This window comes from Vanessa atalanta, chromosome 24, assembly GCF_905147765.1.
Source record: "Vanessa atalanta chromosome 24, ilVanAtal1.2, whole genome shotgun sequence".
NCBI lineage: Eukaryota > Metazoa > Arthropoda > Insecta > Lepidoptera > Nymphalidae > Vanessa > Vanessa atalanta.
Window position 1 is genome coordinate 2,782,405 of NC_061894.1, and position 23,579 is coordinate 2,805,983.

Genomic DNA, 23,579 nt, shown 5'->3' on the forward strand with positions numbered 1-23,579 from the left:
AAAAGAAGGCTTACCATCAGGTGGCCCATTTTCTTGTTTCGCTTCTTGCTCTAAATAAAAAAAGTAAAGGAGATGCCTAGCCCCGTCATCTTACACGTATCAACCGCTAGATCGGTGTCATGTTCAGTTTACTCAGATCCCGTGACCGCGTCCGTTAGATATCATGACTCTGGAAGGGTTTGGAGTTATCAATACAGCTATTCAGTAATACTTTTACCATTAAGAATATCGAATTGAAAGTCATTGTGAAGTTAGCAGCAAAGACTTCAAGGTTGTAAGAAAAAAATACTAATATATTTTATGAAAAAAAAAATACAGAAATATTTTATGTGATATTTTATGTTCCTACTTTTTCTTAATCTGAGACTATGCTATTTAATTTTAAATGAATTACTAAAATAATAGCCTTATTTATTTCGACATTCATTTAACCTTCAATAAAGACTTTACATTTAAAATATGTACTTGAAACGCTTTAATTAATATAAAAACGAAAATATAAATAACCTACCATTTTATACAACAGCGAGTTTTTATCGTCCACTAGTTAATCCTTATATAAAATTATTTTTTGTTTCCTTCCCTACACTGATTCGATCGTGTGACGACCCGTTGTGGTCGCTTTTGCGGTCGCGGTAAGCCTGCGTAACTTAGATCATGCTGTATATATTTTTATATAAGTACAAATATTGGAATATGATCTCTAAATATCTGAAGGTAAGATTCAAAATCATTTCTTATGTATATCATCGAGTCGTTGTCAGTTTAAGTCGATATAGCTGTTCGGTTTTTATGATACCCTAATATAGTGATCTAATTACATAAATAATTCAATTTACTTTATTTGGTATGTTATTAAAAAAAATCTTCCAAGTAAATAAAGTAAACTAAATTTTACATATTTCTGATATCGTTTTATGTTTGTCTGTTGGTAGTATGTCATTAATGGAGTTATTGTGAAGACATTCGGCTCCTCAATTCAATGTGTAGTAATCACGAAAATCTAAGACAACATTAGATTCGGCTCCCTTAGAAATTTCGGAGTATGTAGTGTTCTTACCAGCTAAAACCCTTGCTTATCTTATCTTTGTTGGTGCTTCTTTCCAGACAATCTCAGTGATGGTAGAGAAGGTAAGACCTAACCTTCCTTGCATACTACTTCAACTTTCCGAAAGCCCTAATTCATAGACAGAGATGATTGAGATGATGACGATGCACTCTCTATTCCTTCACTCTGATCATTCAGTGGGACATCAATCAGAGACAACCGAAGACAATAATCAGGTGTAATATCACTGGATTTTCGTGATTTTCTAAAGAAGATAACATTTTATTAAAAATAATAAATATTGGTAAGAAAATCCTATGAATAAGCCTAACGCAATGATTATCTGTTACCCTAAGATCAGTCAAATTAAAAATCACAATTATGTGGCACGCGCCGTCTGATGGATTTAATTATTTGAAATTCGATTCCTTCCCTCGTTACGATAATAGCATAATTTGACATGCTCCTTGACTATGCGACCCTAGTAACTATTACCTACAAATTAAATCTCATAGGTGTGTGTTGTATTTGAACAGTAATTTGCCAGCCACTTCTGTCACGTAATAAAAATATATTAAGAGTATTTTTTTTCCGCGTAACGGCGTTTCCTGTGCTAAAAAAAAATACCTTGAAACGTGTTGGTTAAACGAAAATATATATAAGATTGTTGGTTGTAGTGTACTTCAAATCAAAAATTCTCAATACTATTTTGGTGATAGATAATTTCATTTGTTTCATCCAATTATAGAAATTTCCACAGGCCTAATTTTAGTGAGTCACGAAAAAGCCCAGTACATTACAATTATGGTAAATTTGCTCTGAAACTTGGCATTGACGACGTAACAAGGGTACTTAGCGAGACAACATTTTGCTTAAAGGTAATGATATGATGATACTACTATTGTACTACTACTTATAATGCTACTAAATTTGTTCGAGTCAAATATGGATTTTATCTTGCTCTATTTTTTGAAGATAAATAAAACAATAACCAACCGATCTATTTCGTCTACTGAGCTAACGCGTCGTACAGCACGCCCCGCTTATTTTTTCCTGCCTATATTTAAATATCTTTCTCTAGACATATCGAAGGCATACAAATCTTTCATTTATATATTTTGTGTATCTGTTATAGTTTAGGAAGTGAACCTGGAGCTACATCAAAAAATATGCAACATCTTAACATTCAAGACAGCATATGCGCCCCCTGAAAATATAAACTAAAATCGTATCAAAGTGCCGTATCAATAAGTAGGTATAGCCTGAAATCGGAATGAAATAAACGAACTAAACTCTTTAGTTATTCTATTAGTAAGATATATGTTTATAATATAGTCGATAAACGTTTTAAAATGAACTTTAGCATTGCAAATAGAAGTCAGCAAGTTCTGTAATCGAAATTATAATCCAAGTAACCTACTTTTATCAGATTTATGAAAACAAGTACCTACACAAATTATGTATTTTGTAATAAACATTTTTATTAACGATTGCAATAATAAATTGGTACCAAATATGCCAAAATGAAATATGAAAATGAATATGTTTATGTTTTTTTTTTAAATTGGCAACACAAGATTAAAGTTTTGTTGTAAGTCGGGGTGATTCTTAAATACTACACATTTTAAAATCGTGTGACGCGTTTTTAATCTGTCCGTATTTTCAATAGTTTTTTAACTTTGATAAACCAATAAGCAACAATATACAAAGCAATTCACGCATGTCAATGTCAATAGTCTTGATTTAAAGTGGGGGTAACTGAAATGCGGCTACTGAGATTATATACCGAAGTATATAAGGTAATATATAAGGTTTGCATATATTTATTTAGCAGATTTTTCTCTTAGACGTTACAAAAAGTATTTATTAGTATAGATATGATAGATCTTCTTTGCAATTTAAGAATAATATAACGCGATGGCATTTATTGTGCGTAATGCTATGTGGTCGTTATGTCGTGAATCGTCTCGAGTCCTCCCCAAACAATAGGAAGGGTCTGTTTGTTTCCATTGCCCCTTTTAATAGAACAAACAGGGTAATGGCTGTATTGGCCTCCATTTTGGGGCATGATTTGGTTTTTAATTTGTTCATCCATTAACGTAATTTATAGCATTGCATATATTTATTGTGATTTTTATATTATAAAGATGGATACTGTATTAAGGCACGTACACACTATCCATTTTTTTAAGTTATAACAAGAAATGCTAATACTTAAATAATGCAAGTACTTACAAATGCGAATATTCCATCTGATCTATGTTCAACTCTGTCCATAGACATAGGCATTAAGACAATAGATTTTGTACATTTTATGTAATTAACCTCTGCTGTATTAGGAAGGCATAAGCTAAAAGCAAGAATTGTTATATTATAGCAGAAATTAACAGTACAACTTTGTAAGCTGTGAATAGAAATAAATTTATGACTTCATATTTTTCTCAGAAATAGAAACGAAAGTAGTTCACATCTTATGTTGTGCTTAAATCAGTTTTTTTTTTTTTAAAAAAAAGGTCAATTCTTTTAAAAGTTTAACCCCTGAGAACATATGACCCTCTCTTATACAACAATTGAGTTGATTGGTGACCTTTCGAAGTTAACAAATGAATTTGTGATTCATTTCATTCTAAAGCAATGTTATTGAGGTAAATTGTTATTTTTTTTTTTCTATAAGTGATATTATTTATGTTTTTCATAAGTAGGCTTACTTTTTGAAGCGATCTCAATAAGTATTTAGCTAACTTTCACAGCTATTATATATTTTTTTCGCCAATCCTCCCACAATGTTTGTTTTCCCCAAAGTACTAGGGCGGCAAAGAGCGAGGGCGGTCGGGAGTGGTCCGCAAACAATCGGCGCCGGCTTGCCGCGGCCACCTGCCTGAATGATGAAGATGACATTTTGCTTTAAAAGTTTAAATTTATACCTCATAGTTTCATTCTAGAAAGAAACATAATATATTATTACTATTTAAATTAAAGACATGCCAATCAAAGGCTTAGAAACACCTTTGCACACGTATGTTAGCCTAGTATAAATGTTAAACGATGTATGACAATTATTATGTTTTATTTTTGTATATTTTTAATTTTATTTTTCTACGTATGAGAATTTTAAAACTAAATCTAATAATATCTAATCTGTGAATGATAAGGTAATTACGGTTAAACTATTAAAAATGGAATTAAAACGATAAGTATTTAAAGGTAAGCAAGCCTTTATCGGAAATTAAAAAAAAAATAACTGACATTACTCTACCGGTGATATGTACATAAATCATTTTAATGACAAGATAGAGCAAAAAGTCCACTTGTCAAGTTATAGAAGAAGAATATATTCCTTTGATTAAAATAAATACCTACAGTAAAATCTTTTAATCTAAATATAAGTATTGTTTTTTTCTCTTATTGTAACAATCACGTGAAAGCTACTAAAGGTAAGAGACAAATAATAATCGACGCGGAATCGTCTGGGGATAGTCATAGGCTATTCGTTATTTTTTAATGCCGCTGATCATACTCTCTTTTTTATTTTATGCTCAGCGAAGCGGCCGGGTAACAGCTAATTAATTTATAAAATCTTTGTTATAAAGGCACCGCCAAGAAATTATTGCGAACCGTAATTGCCCTACATGTGTACGTATAAGTGTCATCCATCTTGTTCATTCTAATAATAACAGCGACCTAATTACCATTGGTCCAATCGAGAATCGAAGATCGAATGATTCTTTATAAACAGCCAACTGAACGAAGTTAAATTTATTAAGTCCTAATCTATTGAGAAATAAAATTATGTTAACGCCTGATATTTATTTTGAAAATAGAATAATATGATTACATTCTTCATCTTTCACAAGCGTGTATTAATCGTTATTCGTAAGACTTTTCGTGATATTATATTTTAAGATAAACGAAACCGCGTCTATCCACTTAAATATAAGTTTTTATATAATTTCACCCGTGAGTATATCCAGGTCAAATCGTGCAACTGAATTTAAAGACAGTCCCACACAATAAAAAATATAACACATTTTGGTGGTGGCAACGTTAGAAATACAATCTTAATCAATAAAATACTTCTTTCAATATAATTTTTTTTTAAATTGGTATTTATTCACTTGTACTATAAAAATATGGTGTACTAACATTTTTTTAATGTTATTTTTAATAGAGTAAGTTGTAAAATCTTACAATAGCAAGGATTATTTTTGACAAATTTACCCTTGAGAAAACCTGTGACCTCTATAAATACAATACAACAATTGTGTTAATTTGTGACCTTACGGAAAAAATCCCTTGTAGTTTAAAAAATCTTACAACCCAAATATTGTATTCTCAAGGAAAAGGGTTAACAATTTAGATTATTGTTTTCGCCGTGACGTTTTTCGGTAGAATTTATTATTATTGCAAAAAAATGTTTTCTTATTTATACCTTTGTATTTTTTAAGCCAAATTTATTTATAAAATTGTAAAAAAAAACACTCCGGAAAAGAATTTGAACTTGGTACGAAATATTTGGTGGTAATTATTTTGTCCGATGGACATATACGACATAATTTTATTTAGATTGATATTATGAGCGCGTGAGGGATGATAGGTGAAAGAAGAGACTCACTCAAAATCAAAATATTCTTTATTCAAGTAGGGTTATAAAAGCACTTTTGAATCTTCATGTTACAGAGCTGAATCAAATGCAAAGCTACCACCGGATCGGAAAGTAGATTCTACCGAGAAGAACCGGTTACATACACATTACTTGGTGGTAGGGATTTGTGCAAGCCCGACTGGGTAGGTACCACCCACTCATCAGATATTCTACTGCCAAATAACAGTACACTGTATTGTTGTGTTCCGGTTAGAAGGGTGAGTGAGCTAGTGTAATCACAGGCACAAGGGACATAACATCTTAGTTCCCAAGGTTGGTGGCGCATAGGTGATGTAAGGAATGGTTAATATTTCTTACAGAGCCTTTGTCTATGGGCGGTGGTGTCCACTTACCATCAGGTGGCCCATATGCACGTCCGCCAACCATTGCCATAAAAAAAAACAGTTTTACTCTTTTTCACCAATTTAATTACAGAGCATGTCAATCAACGAATATTAAGAACATAGTTTTTTATCATGAATATAATTTTGCTTTGAGCAATACACCTCGTTTATCAATGTATTTTTGATATGGAATTTTATTTTTTTCATAGGAAAAGTTCAGTACACTATTTATGAAAATGGACCATCACATGATCAGATAACCTTAACCTGTCAACGTGACATTAGCAATAGAAGACCTGGTGTAGGATCTAATACGTCATATACCTTGTTTAATTACATTGGTTACTCATCCTTCACATTGTGGTATAGCAATACAGAATATTGATGTCTTGTCTAGACTTATTGATGAGCGGGTGGTACTTGCAGGTCCCACAAGGCCCCACCATTGGTAAAATACAACAAAATGTTAAATCTTATGGAAGAGATTGTGCAAACATAAAATTAATTTTTTATATGTTAATTACCGGTCACGTTGAATCTATACAAATAATTGTACGATGGAAATGGTACGATAATAGAATCGTCATTTCCATCATTAAAATAAAATTAATTGGTTGATTATTATCAGGCCATAGAAACACAATCTTATACCTAGTAATTCATTCAATCAATGGACGCGTTCAAATGCATGTAATAGTAAAATGACGCGTGTACGTCGTCATTCGATCAATTTAGAAATGACGCTGATAACGTCAGCATCTCGAGCAATTAAAGTGAAACAAATAGTTACGAGTACATTTGTATCATTCGTTTATCGTGATTTATAAGTTTAATTATCATAAAATATTTAAAACTTCGTAATTATTACTTTATTGTCACATATTGGTAAAACTTGGAAAAGAATATTTGAAAGATTTTGTACCGTTACTTTTGATTGGTAAGTTAATTAAAAAACTCTTATTTCGTAGAGTTACAACAATAAATATTGAAACACTAACTGACCAAGCGTGAACTGTCCGCTAGAAAGTTAGCGATATTCGTGGGACCGTGGACTGCGGACTGTGGTGAGCCGCGAAGCATAGCATACCTGATTACCTAGCCTAGTGAAATGTATCTCAGATATATATAAATATCTACGGATAACGAATACTAAATACGATTTTATTATTATTATTATAAGTTTTCAACTATTAAACAACTTCTGAAATTAACTTAATTATATTCATTTCTATATAGCTGTGTAGCGCTGTGTAACGCGATTTGAGCTTAGAATTTACCTAGATAGTGACATATTATCGAATCCTGGCAATAAGGGAGTTTTTATATTCCTAGCTTGTGTTATCTTATGCCATATCTTGTCGAACGTAGGAAAATGTCATGGCGAAACCAGTATGTGTCGAATAAAATCTGCAAAGGAGTAGCTAAGCGTGACGAATATATGTATGTACTCGGAACCTATTTCTTACGAAAAAAGTACCATTGTCATTAGTGGGATATTTGCGAGTTGTTAATTGACTTTAATACTTTCTATCTATCTTTTAAATTTATGTTTTTTTTTAACGATAAATCAGCCTAGAACGACTTCAACTTTTTTGGGTTTACAAATGTTGAAATTATATATATATAAATTTATAATAAAAAATATATATATAATTTATATATTATATAAATTTAAATGAAAGGAAGGATTTATTTAAGAGTTTCAGTTACAGATGCGCTCTTCAAAGTGGGAATCACTGCGTAATTCATGTTTTTAAATATTGTGTTTGTATACATATCGTATTTTAAAGTACTATTATATAGATTTATATCTAAGTTCTCTAATATATAAATCTCTATAGACTTATCTAAGAATCTGAAATTTTGCATAACGAATATGCCAATTATGTGATCGTTACGTCTTTGTGTCCGTCTCGTCCTCGTCACGTAATCATTGAATAATCCGTCCCAAATCCGTCCAAATCCCAGTACATTATGAGATACAGTACTAGGAGAGCATGGCGTAGCGGAAAGTCGTTGACAGCTGATTGACGTCTCACTCGACCGACGGCGGGCATGTTTATCTCATTTCTTTTTACAAATTTATTTTGCTATTTTTAAAAATAATATAACTTCTATGCTAGTGCATTTAAGATTCAAACTTGAATAAGTTTGATTTCAAAGAGTCAAAATAATATTTGGTGAACATTACTAATGTATGAATGACTAACAAGACAGAACTAAAGTAAATATCGTAGAAACGCACCAGCTGTGTCCGGTGGCTTGCTTTAGTTTTAATTCTAAATGGGTTTTAATTAAATGTGGACGTGGCGATGTTACAAATGTGTATAATAATGCAGGTGTTAACCTCAAATTTTACACTTATTTATAATTAGTATATCTTGATATACTTATTACAATTTATATATTATTATATTATATTGCTACAAATATATGACTATAATATATTTTTATATGTAGGAACAAAACTTTTTATAAACAGTAAAAATAATTATAGTAAAAATATCATATTACAATTCATTTTGATAAATTGATCTTCAAGTAATAGCGACCCTTTGCACCCTTTGTTTAAAAAAATCAAGTAATGGTTTCATGGTTTGAAAACACGATCCCCATTTTATATCAGAGGTCACATAATAGTTTATCGAAATTGTAAATTATTCCATTGTCACCACCTAAAGGGTCATCGACAGCACACAAAGGATCTATAATTTTTGACATTTGTGTAAAATATATATTGACCCTTTCTTCAATTGTTCATTGACGTGTAATAATAAAAAAAGTATTTTTTTCAAATTTCGAACGTAACTCAAAACCGCAACGCACATGCGCGAGTGGATCTAAGAAAAATAGACTTTTACAATATTCCCTAATATCGTGCAAAAATATCGAATTTCCTACATCTATTCGTCTGAATACAATTTTTCGTTCGACGAGCTACGGTTACGAGCATGTGTTCTTGATAAAGGTTTTGTCGAAAAACGGATACAATTTTAATGAAAACAAAAGAAGCCGCTAAATAAAAATATTTTTTTTTAGTTACAGCTCTGTTATGACATGAAATCCTAGTTATAGTACCTATCGTGCAGAATACACATACTTATTTCAATATTCAACAAATAAATATATTATTTGATTAGTAGGTATGTTAAAATAAGTATGAATGTGACTCATCTCATTGTGCTAAATAAAAGTTATATTATATTATAATGCAAAGAAAATAAATATTATGCAGGCAATATTATCTTCAATGACGCTGATTTCAAATGCAATAAATAGTTAGTAAAGTAACCACCACGTCAAAATTACATTTAAAAAATAAAAACATAAAATAAATCACTGCTCAAAACCGTATTTTTAAAAATACTTACGAACAACACATTACGAACGTCAATTTAAAAAGTAAACGTTCTAATTTTAAATCGCTCATTAAAACGGATACGCAGAAGTGTCCTGTGCAGCTTTAACATGTTTTTAAATGAACACGAGGTGTCGAATGGCAAAAATATTTATCATGTCAAAGGGTTTTGGTTTTCTTCGCTTGTCAGGGATGGGGCGTGTTCGCTAGATTTAGACGGTTTAATTAATATATAATACTAACTACTTTTAGTAGGTATTACGATTGTGAATTATCACAACTTTGATGTTTTGTGCTTGTAGATTTTAATAGAATTGTTATTTTAAAATTTTAATATATTTACACGAAATGTTACAATAACTTTTACGGGAAATTTTATTTCCGTAGGATTTTTAGTATATTAGATATTCATATATACTTTTTAAACTGTCTTATTTAACAGACTAAGGTGTTTAGGTCATCTGCCTCATTTAATTATGATTTATTGTACACATTGCGGGGCGTTGCATGCAGTCATACTTTAGTCATCCAGCTATCAACTCATTAAGATAACTATACCGTGTGATATACAAAACCTATTCACATAACATTTAATTTGAAACCATAACAGATTTTTACATGCAACACGATAAAAATATCTTAGAATAAAGAAAATGTGTTTTCAAATGCTTCTAAATAATTAATTAACATAATCCAAAAAGTTATAACTTTAAAGATAAATAATGCAATTTTAAATAATAATAAGATCTCTAGATACAAGCATTTTATAAATGTAACTACAGAAAAGGTTGACAATGAATACTTGATTTTTTTTATTTTTTTTCCCATTAACAAACCTACAAGGAGTTGACATACGCACACGCTTAACCGACTCTTATATTATCGATACACAACTACCACCAAAACAATTCGTTCATCAACCGATGGATCACACACGTTACAAAAAGGTTTTAATAAAAAAATACAAAACGGGCTCCAAGATAAAAGTCCTTTGACTTTTTCTACAAAAAAAAGAAAAATTAAAAAGAAAACTTAAGGCCGCGCCACACTGTCTGCTATCCGGTTTCCGACATATTGGGTTACGGCTCACTCGACTGATGGCTTTACTTTTATTCGGTGACGTAAAAAATTATAATTTTCTTTATTAAGATAAATTAAACGCGTCGAAGAATTTTTTGAGACCATTTTAAAAAGATGCGCATAAAATATTGAAAAAAAAAGGTATGAAATAGGTAAGACCATTTATAAACTATGTGTTAGTGAAGTAACCGTGTCCATAGTAAAAGTAATTAATAATTGTATTTTAATCTGTTTCATGTTTGAATCTGTAAAATACCTACATTTTATATGGAAGTGTTTGTAATTAATTAAAAACTACGGAAAACGAGAATCACAATACAAATTTTGTAGTCTCTAATTGATAAAAACTGAGACTATATGATTTTTTTCATATAAAAATATTTCAAACTAATAATAATGTTTAAAAATAAGTATATTTTTTCTTATTTTATAAAGAAAATTTATAAAATAGAAAATTATCCAATTGAAAAAAAAACCCAATGTTTTATTGATTAATCTATCAAAATTTTTAAGCAAGTAGCTAAATAAAATCAAATGTTTTTTTTTTTATAAACAACAACAAAAAATGAAAAAAAAAACTTGACATACTTTAAGCATTCTTTTGACTTTCAAAGTACCAGGCAACCATGAATGCAACGTAGGAGTTATGGTACATTAGTATATAGGTATTCATTTCTGATAACAGCGAGTCAGCATTCGACAACATTGACGTAGCGGCGCCTATCCGCCGCGATACTGTTTATAATTTATGTTAACCTGGTGTTATATTATTATTATAATAATTATAAATAAACAAATTTAATTCCAAATAAGTTGTTGTTGTTGTTAATTAATTAATAATGTATTTTTGAAATACCGAAAAAAATACGAAACTACCCGACTTATAAAAATTTCAAAATAGGGACTAATTTAATCGACCTTATTCGCACTCCAGTTTTTATATTTACGTTACGTCCAAAGAAATGGAATTATTTACTTTTGCAAGTAAAATTTTACAAAATTGGAGTAAAAAATGACTCACATTTTCTTAAAATAATAATATATAACAGTATACATAAAATATAATGTTATTTTTTTCATGTTGGTATTAGATTAAAATATTTGTGCGTGTATAACGTTGCCAAATGTAACATATAACAAAGACGAATACAAATTCATTTGTAGGTCGAACGTCCATCAAAATGCTCAAACAAATTGTAGAGCAATTCTGCATATAGTAAGCAATACTAGCTGAACCCCTGGCTTTACCAGCGTGAAATTGAATTTGTCACGAAAATCCATTGACATCGTGGTATTTTTACGTTAAGATTATTTACTAACAATATACATATTTAAATTTATAGATTATTTGGATGCAACTGCTTGTTATTGGATTATCTTTTTTTTAATCTATTTCGACACAGTACGACATCACACTTTGGGGGGTCTTACTATATTTCATACTTTTTCAACTTATTATGTATCCATTTCTACATGCTAATCTCAAAAATAGTAGCAGATGCATACAACTCTTCAACACCAATCTAAACTCCTTGAAAAGCCATTTAAAAATAAAACGATATATCAGAACTTAGGGTTCACAGTGGTTTAGTCGTGAAAGCGTAACAAAGAAACGAACAGACAAAATTACTTCAGCAGTGATATTATTAGTATAGATATAACAGAAGTATACATTAGTATAGATGCACTCGAAACTCACCGCAGAACATGATTGTGAAATGTTAGAAGTGATATGCGATATTGGCCATAATAATTGCAAGTTTTAAGGAATATCCACATCAATATAGTGTATTGTCGTAAGTCGGTTTTCAACATTTCACGTGTGGGTTACGAAATGAGTTCTTACAGAATAGCACTACAGATTGCAATGTTGTAACCAATTGTCCAATACTTGAGTTTTTGTTGTTGGAAAATACTACGGTGTACGTTAAAATATGCTGTGATCTCGCTGAGATATTGAGTAATTGCGTCAAGAAAAATCATTGTATCGTAGTCGCTTAAAACACACAAATATTCCAAATGTGCAAATATAAGTAAACTATATTGCAATTTATGCTGTCCTCATACGAATTCTTTGAAATTAATTAATGACGTAAATAATACTTTTTATGTACCGAAAGTTTTGCAATAGGCGTCTTGCGTAGTGGTAAAAACGTAACCTTGACAATGGTGACACGATTTGCATAATACAGATTATACAAGACGCAGAAATACTATGACATACTATTTAAATACCTACGCCATACTAGTTTTATGAAAATAAATAAATATTTGTGGTAATTTTATGGCGAAGGCATTGGCAATGTAAGTCTATGTCAATTGTTTTGTTCCAACTATTTACTTTAATTTCTATTATGTAGGTCAACAATAAAAAATATAAAATTATAAATGATATTTAAGCACATTGGCTAAAAACATTAAATTAAAAAAAAAAACCTCTTGACAAACATGTATGTGTAAAATCTTTTTTGCGCCAATTAATTGTGGCCAAAGTTTTACTAATAAAATGATCCGTAACCGAGACCGGATGAACTGAAACTCGGAGTAAAAGACATCTATGTCAGAACGTATGTGTACGTTACTCTTTGGCATATAGTAGTGGCTTAGTCGACATTATCGTAATGAATAAGGAGAGTCAGCAATGAGCGTGGGAACGCTTGCTGTGTCACTTCACACTTCGTTATTTCATGATATAATCTATTTTATATCAACCATAATTTATATCATTAATGAACCTTTTCTCAACTTATCATGAAATGAAAAAAAAAGCATGTATTTGATTTGAATTAATGATTCAATTTATGCTACATTTCAATACAATTGGCTTCGTTATAATCGGACCACAAACAGATAGACATACTTACTTTGCAATATTAGACAATATGCAATATTGGATACATATACAACATTAATATAGTTAAAGAAATATAATATAAATAACTACTGAGCTTCTTGCCGGTTTCTCGGTAAAATCTACTTTACGAACCGGTGAACAGGACGATTTCATAGAGCTTTAATGCTTTAATAATATTTGTTTTTGATCACTTAGATTAACAGAAAAACTCATGTAAGCAATGAGCAATACAAGTTCAATAAAGTTCAGTATTCCATCCGTAGATTAATTTTTATGTAATTTATACTTTTTAGTCTGTAAAACCTCTTCAACAACAGCTGGATAAGGGAATACCTTCTCCATTTATCATTAATTTATAATCGAAAGTCTCGTGAACTTCCGTGGTCGAAACTTAGTTGTACGTCTTCCTAAGAGTAGTTTTTACAATTAATAAAGTAATATAAAAGTCTGTGAATGTTCAATTGCTGGGCAAAGATCTCCCTTTAAAGAGGTTTTAAGCTAATTCCACCCTGCTGCTTCAATGCGGGTTGGTGGATACTATTCATATTTTATTTTATATGTGAAATTATAATAATGTATTAAATTTTTTTTTTTCTTGTTTCCATTTGATTGGTGAGTTTTAATTATTAATATTGTCTCGTGGATCTAAAGTTTTAGAGAAGCATCAGAAAACATGTTTTTCAGTCCCGGAATAAGAAGATATAGTTTTTTGTGTCTAATGATTCTTCTCAATTTTCAGTTGTAATTTTCCTTTAGTGTCAATGGGGTTGGGAGTAGACCATTAATGGCAATTTTGAATTCCGAAATTAGGCAATTGCAATCTCGGGATTATCGGGATCAAAAACTGGAAAACTGTTCAACTGCTAGATATTTTCTCTCAAATAATGAGAGTTAAGAGAGAGTTCTATAAACGAATTCGCAAAGTTTGATCAACAGAAATACTCATTAAGATTTTTATAGTAAGCAAACAAAGCACGCTTCAATAATATACCATATAATAACAAAGGAATCAAACTCCCATACTTTTCATGATTATGATGAATATACAGACAGAAGTAGGTATATACCTATTTTATAAAATAATAAATCAAATCAAAATATACTTTATTTAAGTAGGCTTTTACAACCACTTTTGAATCCTCATTTAACAAACTATTATATAAAGTAAACCTAATTAATTAATGATGTCGTCCTGATCGATTACGGTCACAGCAGGAGACCAGCCAAAGCAGGACATTTTAGACCTGGGGTTTGAACTCAGAACATCAGTATCTGTGGCCTTATATTTAGCCACTAGACCAACGAGAATGAATGGATATGCCCCTCATTGCCCCTTGCAACATTGTCGGTTTGTTTGTCCGCAATGTAACCGGGCTGTTGTAAGGATTCCGTCACTTCCACGCCGATGAGTGACGTAGTGTAATATGTAACGAACTGACGTGTATGAAAATTAAGAATTAAAACAGAACTTTATGGTTTTGAAGTTTTTATACTCATATTGGCTTAGGCGTAAATTATACAGCTTTATGTGAAATTGGGCAAATAATAAATATTATGTAAGGATTTATACAAAAAAAAAAAAAACTATTTAAGATTTAATTTATAGATTATATATGCTATTTTAACTTTTTTTAAGCGCAGAACAATTATTTTATTTGTACAATTTTTGTTAATGTTCGATTCTATCTGCAAGCTGTTCCAAATTTAATATAAATTTAAACGGTCAATTAGATTGGAATAATAGGTAATTAATCCAATTAATGGCATTTAATCCATTTAAAATTGTAATATGTATAAGTAAACTGATAAGCCTAGGGAACATCAGGATATATATACATAATTATATATAATTTAAATATAACTATAAAATCCACATATTTTTACAACTACGGTACACAGCTATAGAGTTGCCAATGGAAACCGACTCGAGATTTTGTTAATGGTTAAAAATAAAAAATAAAAATACTAAAAAGACTGTATATCTTCATTTTATAATACAATGATTACCTTAAAACGAGAAATCGACAATGCGCGATCTATTTTAGCAAGCTATTATATAAATCAAATATAATTCGAGTATTCTAAATTCGAATGTCCGTTCCATGTGACAGCTGTCAAAACTGCGTCACGGCGTCGCAACATAGCGTCCGGTTACCGTCGCTCGCGCGAACCGTGAAGCGCGAAATGTTAAAAAGATCATTTCCGATATTGAAATAGTATTTAGAATGTCTATTCTGACTAATTTCAGAAATTTTATTTATACTGTAAAGTTATAGAGGTCGTGTGTCTAGATTATATTACATAGAATGTCTCTGTGAATAGTCAAAAAAAAGTAGGGCGGCAAAGAAATTTGATAAACAGATTTTACTTTGTAATTGTATTTTTTTTTTAAATATTTTAATTATTTAAATAAGGATAACAATAATGATTCAAGATTTATAAACGCACAATATCACTAACAAATATTCTTAATTAGTGATCGAAGACTGCTTATTTATTATACCTATTGAATAGTTGTTATACGATTCTTGAATAATTCATAATTAAATTTGTTTAAGTGAGAGTCTGTACATGTTCCTTAACTGAGCTAAATTCTCTTTTTTGAGGAGTAATTTGAAAATGACATAATTGACACATATTTTATTTTTTTTAAATACGCAGGGTTTTCTGTTAATGTAAGAGATTTTTTTAAATCTACGTGTTCGAATGCAGTATGTAGGTACGTAGTTATCCGAGCACAACGGAGTATAGGAGAATAAGACATAATACCTCAATTGGATTTATCATTAAAACTTTTTTTTTATTGGACATATTGACGTGTCGAGTAATTCAATATACTTAGTGTTTTTAAAATAAATCGAAAGTTAAGAACGAAATAACCTTTCGAAACGCAAAATAATTACACAAATATTTTTTTTAAATCTCGTATCATTATAATCGGTGTTAATTTAGGCTTAATAATTTTATACCTATGCCTAGTTATATCAAATATTTTGTAAAAAAAAATAATTGCATACGAAGAGTCGCGGACGCCATCTTGTTAAATATTGTCTTAACAAATTTAAAATCGCATCGGAAGTTACTTTACTGTGTTTATTTTAGCATTTTAGTACCGCATAGACTTAGTTAAACTAATTACATATGACCGAATGAGACAGCCAGTTAAATGTTGCTACGTAACATCAGCATTAATTAGAAGTTGTGTTTCATATACACAAATGGTTAACAGAACGGATGTATGAAATGGATGAATATTATGGCAGATTTTATGACAGTTTAGTAGTCAATTATGTATAATTAAGCATTATGATATAGTAAATAAATATCTACGGGTAGAAAACAGCTTTTTTTTTCTATGTAATAGGTGGACCGGCATATGGACCACCTGATGCGAAGTGGTCACCACCACATAGACATTGGCGCTGTCAGAAATATTAAACACTCCTCACGTAGCTAATGCGCCACCAGCCTTGACTAGTCGTCCCTTAACAGGCCACTGGCTCACTCATCCTTCAAACACAATAGTACTAAGTATTGCTGTTTGGGGGAATAATATCTGTTGGTACCTACTCTGACGGAACAAAGTTCTATCATCAATTGAAAGAACATCTTCTTTTAAAGTATTTTTTTTTCAGGTTTCACCCAATCTACTTATCTGTTTGAGATGGAAAATCTATATCACTTTTACAATTTTTTTACATATTTAAATCGTATACTTACTATAAGTTTAAGATTGGTTAAGTTGTAGTCGGAGTGAATATTCACGACCCGGACGCTTCCGAAGCAAACGCTGCCCATAATTTTCAATATGCATACAAAATAGTTAGCTAAAGCATATATATGTATATATATACTTACGTCGCGCCATAATAATAATAAAATATTTGATTTACTATTAAATAATATTGAATTGCGTATCTAATGTAATTCAATTAAAATATATTTTAATTCAAGAGTTTCCATTCGAAATACAAATAGTTTACCCATTAGCGATCAACTGCTTACATCTGACTACTTTATGAGCAGATATAATCAATTTACTGTGAAGATAAAGATTAAATGTCAAAAACCAATACAGCCGTCAAAGACAGCTCACCTAAAACAAATTATGAAAAATATTATACGTATAACGCGCCTGTCATTCCTATTCATTCGAATACCAGAAATTATTAAATATATTAAATTCACCGGGTCGTTTAAAATCGTTTAATAATATAAATAATCTTTACTAATATTATAAATGCGTAAGTTACTCTGTTACCTTATAACGCTTTAATCTCTGAACCGAATTAGATGAAATTTGGAACAGAAATAGTTTGAGTTCCAGGAAAGGACAAAGGCTACTTTTAATTAATCACTCGAGGAGGTAAAATGGGGGTGACGGTTTGTGTGATGTACGAAGTTCAGATTAGAGGATCTTTTTTAGATATTTTTTCGAATTAATTCATTGATCGTTATTCGATGTGCATGGATACGTATTATTTATCTTTATATTTATTTCTTCTATAACCCTATTGTATTCCATTCCGCACTGCGCACTTGACGGTATAATGATATCCAGAGAACTAATAATTTACAAACCATAACAACTAAATCCAATAAACACCCCCCGTGTCGATATGACGGGGTATAATGATGTTCACCTCAAGGGACGTTAGGGGATACAGGGTGCTAGGCAACATTACTGTAGGGTGTCCATTTTTTGGGTTTTACTTGAGAAATTTTCTAGTTTTAGGGGTTTCGCGTCATAAACGTTAGTAATAAATAATTTATTCAAAATTAAACGTATAAGTATATATTTTTTAAATTTGTTTTGCAACAAAAGTAGTATTTACGATAAAAAAATATTGTCATATGGTTTCAGTAACTAGTAGGACTTTATAAAAAAATACTTGTACTAAAATAACATATGGCTTGCTCTAAATTAAATCCGCGCTTTTTTATAGCATAAACAGGCAAACTGGCAAATGGGTCTCCTGTGGTACGTGGTCACCACTATAAACCACTATAAACAATGGCGACCACTTACTATTTTTAAGCATTCATTTACATAGCCGCTGCGCCACCAACTTGGGACCTGAGGTTATATATCCCTTGTTAGAAAAATACTAAGCATTCCTGCATGCCGGTAGAATATATGATGAGGTTGTGGTACTTACCCCGACGGTATAAAAAAGTTACAACCTTTAAAACGTCGACCATGAGACCAAAGATAACATTGATCAGTTACTCTGAGATTCATCCAGATGATTATTTATCAAAGACATTAAAAACTAAGTAATTAAAAGTGAAAAATTGCATTATTAGGGATTGCCCTTGTATTAGAGGTCTAACTCATAGGATTTATTAATAAGTCGTTAGTTGGGATCACATGACATGACAAACTCTTATCGATGTTTACTAATTATGATGGTTATATTCACCTAATTTTATAAAAAAATATACTAATTTAAAGGTTATCTCTACCAGGATAACAGCAATTCGCGTGCGCTATATTAATAGGAACAGTCACAATTAAAACAGATTCTAAGCTCTGGAACTCTCTAAAAATATTTTTGTCAACAGAAAAAATAATCCAGTAAATGTTTGAAATAATTAATTGCAGAGACTACTGTCGATGCATCCATTCGAGTTTCAAATTCTAAGATATATTTTTAGAATACTTAGAGCTTCTGATTTGTGTCCTGGTTTAATGGGTGTACAAATAGCAGCCCTTTGTTATAGTGTTACCTCTCTAGGGACCTCATTATTTTTGCAAAGTTTTAAGTGACTTGAACACACTTTATACTTTGTATTTTAAAATTTTAAATCAATTAAATTGCATTACATCACAGATTTATTGGAAACTAGTTTTTACATGCGATTTTGTATGTGAAATTGTCTGTGTTACAAAATATAACCGACGTCATACTGGACGACAATTTCTATAAAAAAAGACTACGCTAGTTAAATAAAACCAACGATCACACTTTGACATTTATATCACTTTGATATTATATAAAAAAAAAATACTTTATGTATTATGAAAACATCCATAGCGACCAGGCAATCATAAACATTAAGTAATGTATAGACCTCTGAGCTACATGATTGTTAAGAGAATATTTTTATAAAATTTAAGAAAAATATAAACGTTTTTTATCATTTCCACGAAAGAAATAATTACAACAATGAACAATACATAACAGACTCAAATTTTTTTCTGCCGTCATTTTGATTCCAGCTCATTACCATATAAAGTCATTACACGGTAACATAACGTCATTAACGCCCCTCATTACCGCATCGCATCCACTCAATTACGGTCACTTGTAATTTACAATTTGACGCGATTTGTGAGATAGCATCGCTGTTATCTACCCTTGTATGTTATTTGTCATTCGCACCTCTTTTAGGGTGTGCTTGTGAAAATAATAACACTGTATATAGATAAAAAGGCGTTGACTGAGTTTTTTTTTTAATATTTAGTTTCATTTGTATTATATTAGATTAGAGTTTTAGTTGATAAAAATGGAAAATAGACTGGTTCTATATCTATGTATGTATAGAAAGAAGTTTTTACTTTTTAAATATTTTCAAAATATTTAATATCTTAAAATAATAATTACATACAGATACGTCACTAATAAATACTTAAATAGTTTTTAAAATTTAGATTTAAAAAATCTAAATTGTACGCCATTCCGTAAGGATTAGCATTCAATTGAATACAAATTTGTTGATATGATAATAAACATTACTCAAACAATGATTATTATGAATACTGATGTCATTTACGGCGTTGTAGACGACGGTAATGACAATCCCTCCCATGGGCGTTCACGTACGTACCGATTTGTCGGACATTTTCAATTTTATCCCTTGTAACCCCACACCGAGGCTCCAGGGTATAAATTAAACTAAAGTTATAACTCGATGTTGGTGGCTATAATATGATATACTTAATATTTAAAGTGGCGCCTTTTTACGTTCAATATTGTTTATTAGCTGATGTACGATAAGGGTTTTTTGTAATTGTTTTGTTTTTAATTCGTGCCAGATTCCGACTTGGTTATTATTCGATTCCTTCGGAGAAATTTAAAATTATTACATATTATGAAACAAAGTATTTCCCGCATATATCCGTCTATCCGAGAAACTCAAAAAATACTTATCATTTATATACTATATACATATCGTAATAATTTTCGTACGATTTCTATCAATTGGGAGTATTTTACGAGGGTATAATTCTTTATGATTTTTTCTATATTTGTTGAATTTAAAGTCGTAAAATCATGTTAGGCTTTACCGTGTGCCGCGGTATATAATATAAAACTACAGTTATATAATATAGTACCATGTTTTATGTAGACCTTTATTTTGTCCGTACGAAGACAGCTCGATCTTAATAGGTATACGAATATCGACTTGTTATACTTTACAATTACTCGGTACTGTAAAATTAATTAACCGATTATGAATTTAATTAAGGAATAATGAATACATAAATTTAATAATAATCAGTTACATAAAGCAGTTATTAATAATATTACCAAAATCTATGATCATGTTAATAATAATATATTAAAGTTAATCTAAATATATATCTGAATTGTTTACGATAAATATTTAAATATCGTTGAATTGAAATATTTCCCCATCGCATTAATTAACACATAAAACTCCACACTCGTAACATAACGCTCGACTACAAGAGATTTATAAACAAACCATTATATAGGATATCCCGTTACTTCCAATAAAGCTTTAATTAGTAAAAATTAAAACAATAAACAAAAGTCAGTACAAGGGCCGTTAAATTTAGACGAATTGAAAACAATCACGGTTTCCGCTAAATAATTACCGAGTTTGAGCAAAAAGACAAACAAACTGTTTTGTTATTGAAAGCTAATTTGTTGGCTTAGCAAGTAATTGCTCGACAATGTAGCCTAGGGCTGATGAAGACGACGATATTTTATGTATCCTTCTTTTTAATACAATTTAAACTAAGTTGTAACTGAAACGAATTCGGTAATATTGCATGATATTAATTAATTCATTATTATCATTTTAATTGTTTGTTATTTTTTAAGTTTTGTACGTTTTTTTACGTTTCAATAATTATATGTGTTATTACTTATTAATTATATTTTAGTTATTTTTGTATTCTGTGTTTAATTTTAATTTGATATTTTAACGCGTACTTTGTCTTTTTCTCGTCCTATAATAATTAAAATAAAAGAGTGGGTGAATCTAAATATTCGGCGAGTTTATTTCAATCTTCAAAATAGATTTTAAAGGTCTATATTAAACTTGAAATCCCCTTTGATGATTTTTATATAATATTATACTTAAAACACACATAGGTAAGTTTTGAAAATTTTGTTAATATTAATGTTTTTGATTTAGTCTTCATATGAGATATATTTTTTCACATTTACATTTCGTATAGTTTTATGAATAAATAAAAACCATCCTATTTTGACTTAGTGTTGCTATGCGTTTTGCGAGCGATCGGAATGCATTACGGGCTCCGTGTTGTGTGGTGACCATTTCTACGACTGTTAATTTTTCTGGATGTAATATCTGGCATGAATACGATCCATAAACGTAATGCTGTTATATAATTGCCAAAGTTTTTATTAATATTTTGTTCACATCTAATTGTAATAAAATATACATTTATTTTTTAATTATTTAATTAATTAAGAGAGTTAAGAAGAACACTCATTTAAAATGGTAATCGCAGAGAATTAATTACCTTCATAGAATTAAGCTAATTTAATGTAAAGACGTATATTATTTTATTTTAATTTTTTATGATAGATAATTTATATTTATATTATTTTTTATTTTAGGATCTCAAATAACCATTATTAGAATTACTGCGTGATTAATAATAGGAGAACATGACGTGTAAGAATGGTACTTAATTACAAAATAAATTTGTGTATCAGGGAAATAAATGAAGTTGGAAAACATTTGACTAGCATTGTTACCAAGTAAATAACTGAATATTATAGAGTACAAATATGCACACAGGTGAACTCTTCATTATTCAACTAAATTAATCCGATCAGCTGGCAATCCATATTATGCAACATATGTCTGTACCAAAAGTTCAATATCAACTTGATTAATAATTGTTGTTTAAACAAACAATTCTAGCCTCCTTAGTATAACATTTAGTATGCACGTCGTCACCCCTGACTTGTACGTGTTATCGCTTCGCTCAATGCAGTCTATATTTTCATTTCAGACTTAGACACAATACATTTCTCGATGTTAATTCGATTGTGCATTTAAACATTCAGACACACTGAACAATTATTGCCAATTAGAATACTGAGAATGATTATGTTAAATAGAGCAAAACTTAAATGGGAACTTATGTCTTAAGTTCTAGGTATGTCGTCAAATATTTTGTATTACATCTGGAATATTTATTAAAGCATTCAGCTTAAACGCAATTTAGAAAATAAATTTAGGGAGGAGAGAAACGGATTCGTTTAAATACGAACTTAAAATCCGTTGCTGAATAAATACAATTTACTTTAAAAGATATATTAGTTTTGTATTTTTGTACCAATTCAAAAATACAGTTGTATCTCCTCACTCGTATTAACGGCACTAATTAACGAAAAATCCAACACGACCCAAAGATGACCAAGAGAGCTTGCTTTATGTGTTTTTTGAAGTAGTACCTACTGCCGATTCAAACACGGGGCTGCTTCTTAGAGCTTCATGATAAAAAAAAACCCAATATTTTTTTGGTGACCTGATCCGAAGTTTGACTCAGGTCTGCGAGATCTGCATATTTAAAACCTAGCCACAACACCAACGTGCTGTATAGAATAATAACTGATATACCTACTTGGCAAATAATTATCTTCGATAACATAATTGCGAATAATCTGCCAACAAGATATTTATTACAACATACGATACTTAAAAATAATTTAACAGTAACGCCCATTATCTCGAAAGTTTTAGAAAACTCGCTTCTCATGCTGTTTGGAGTCTAGAAGTTAGTTTAACCGCTTCCCATCTTATTATTTAGAACAATGATGTATTTATTCAAAAGACGCTCAGTTAAGTGTGAGCTAACGAGCGAAGCATTAGTTTAAATTAAAACAGCAAAGGCCGTTTCCATTTGCATTGCACGTGATCGTCTGTCACTTCGTCTAGCCGGCTCATCATCGCGACTGAGCGATTAATTCGTACATTGTGGTGTGAGACACGAGAGGTAGCGCTCAGACGAGGAGCTGAAT

General features: G+C 30.4%; 1 protein-coding gene across 1 annotated transcript in view; it reads left to right on the forward strand.

The window, feature by feature from the left end:
• Positions 1–6,935: 6,935 nt before the first annotated feature.
• Positions 6,936–23,579, forward strand: part of LOC125073460 (ethanolaminephosphotransferase 1-like) — a 34,398-nt gene continuing 17,754 nt past the window's right edge. Inside the window, exon 1 of the mRNA XM_047684299.1 lies at positions 6,936–6,971. The gene's annotated coding sequence lies outside the window, so the exon portion shown is untranslated. The remainder of the gene's footprint in view (positions 6,972–23,579) is intronic.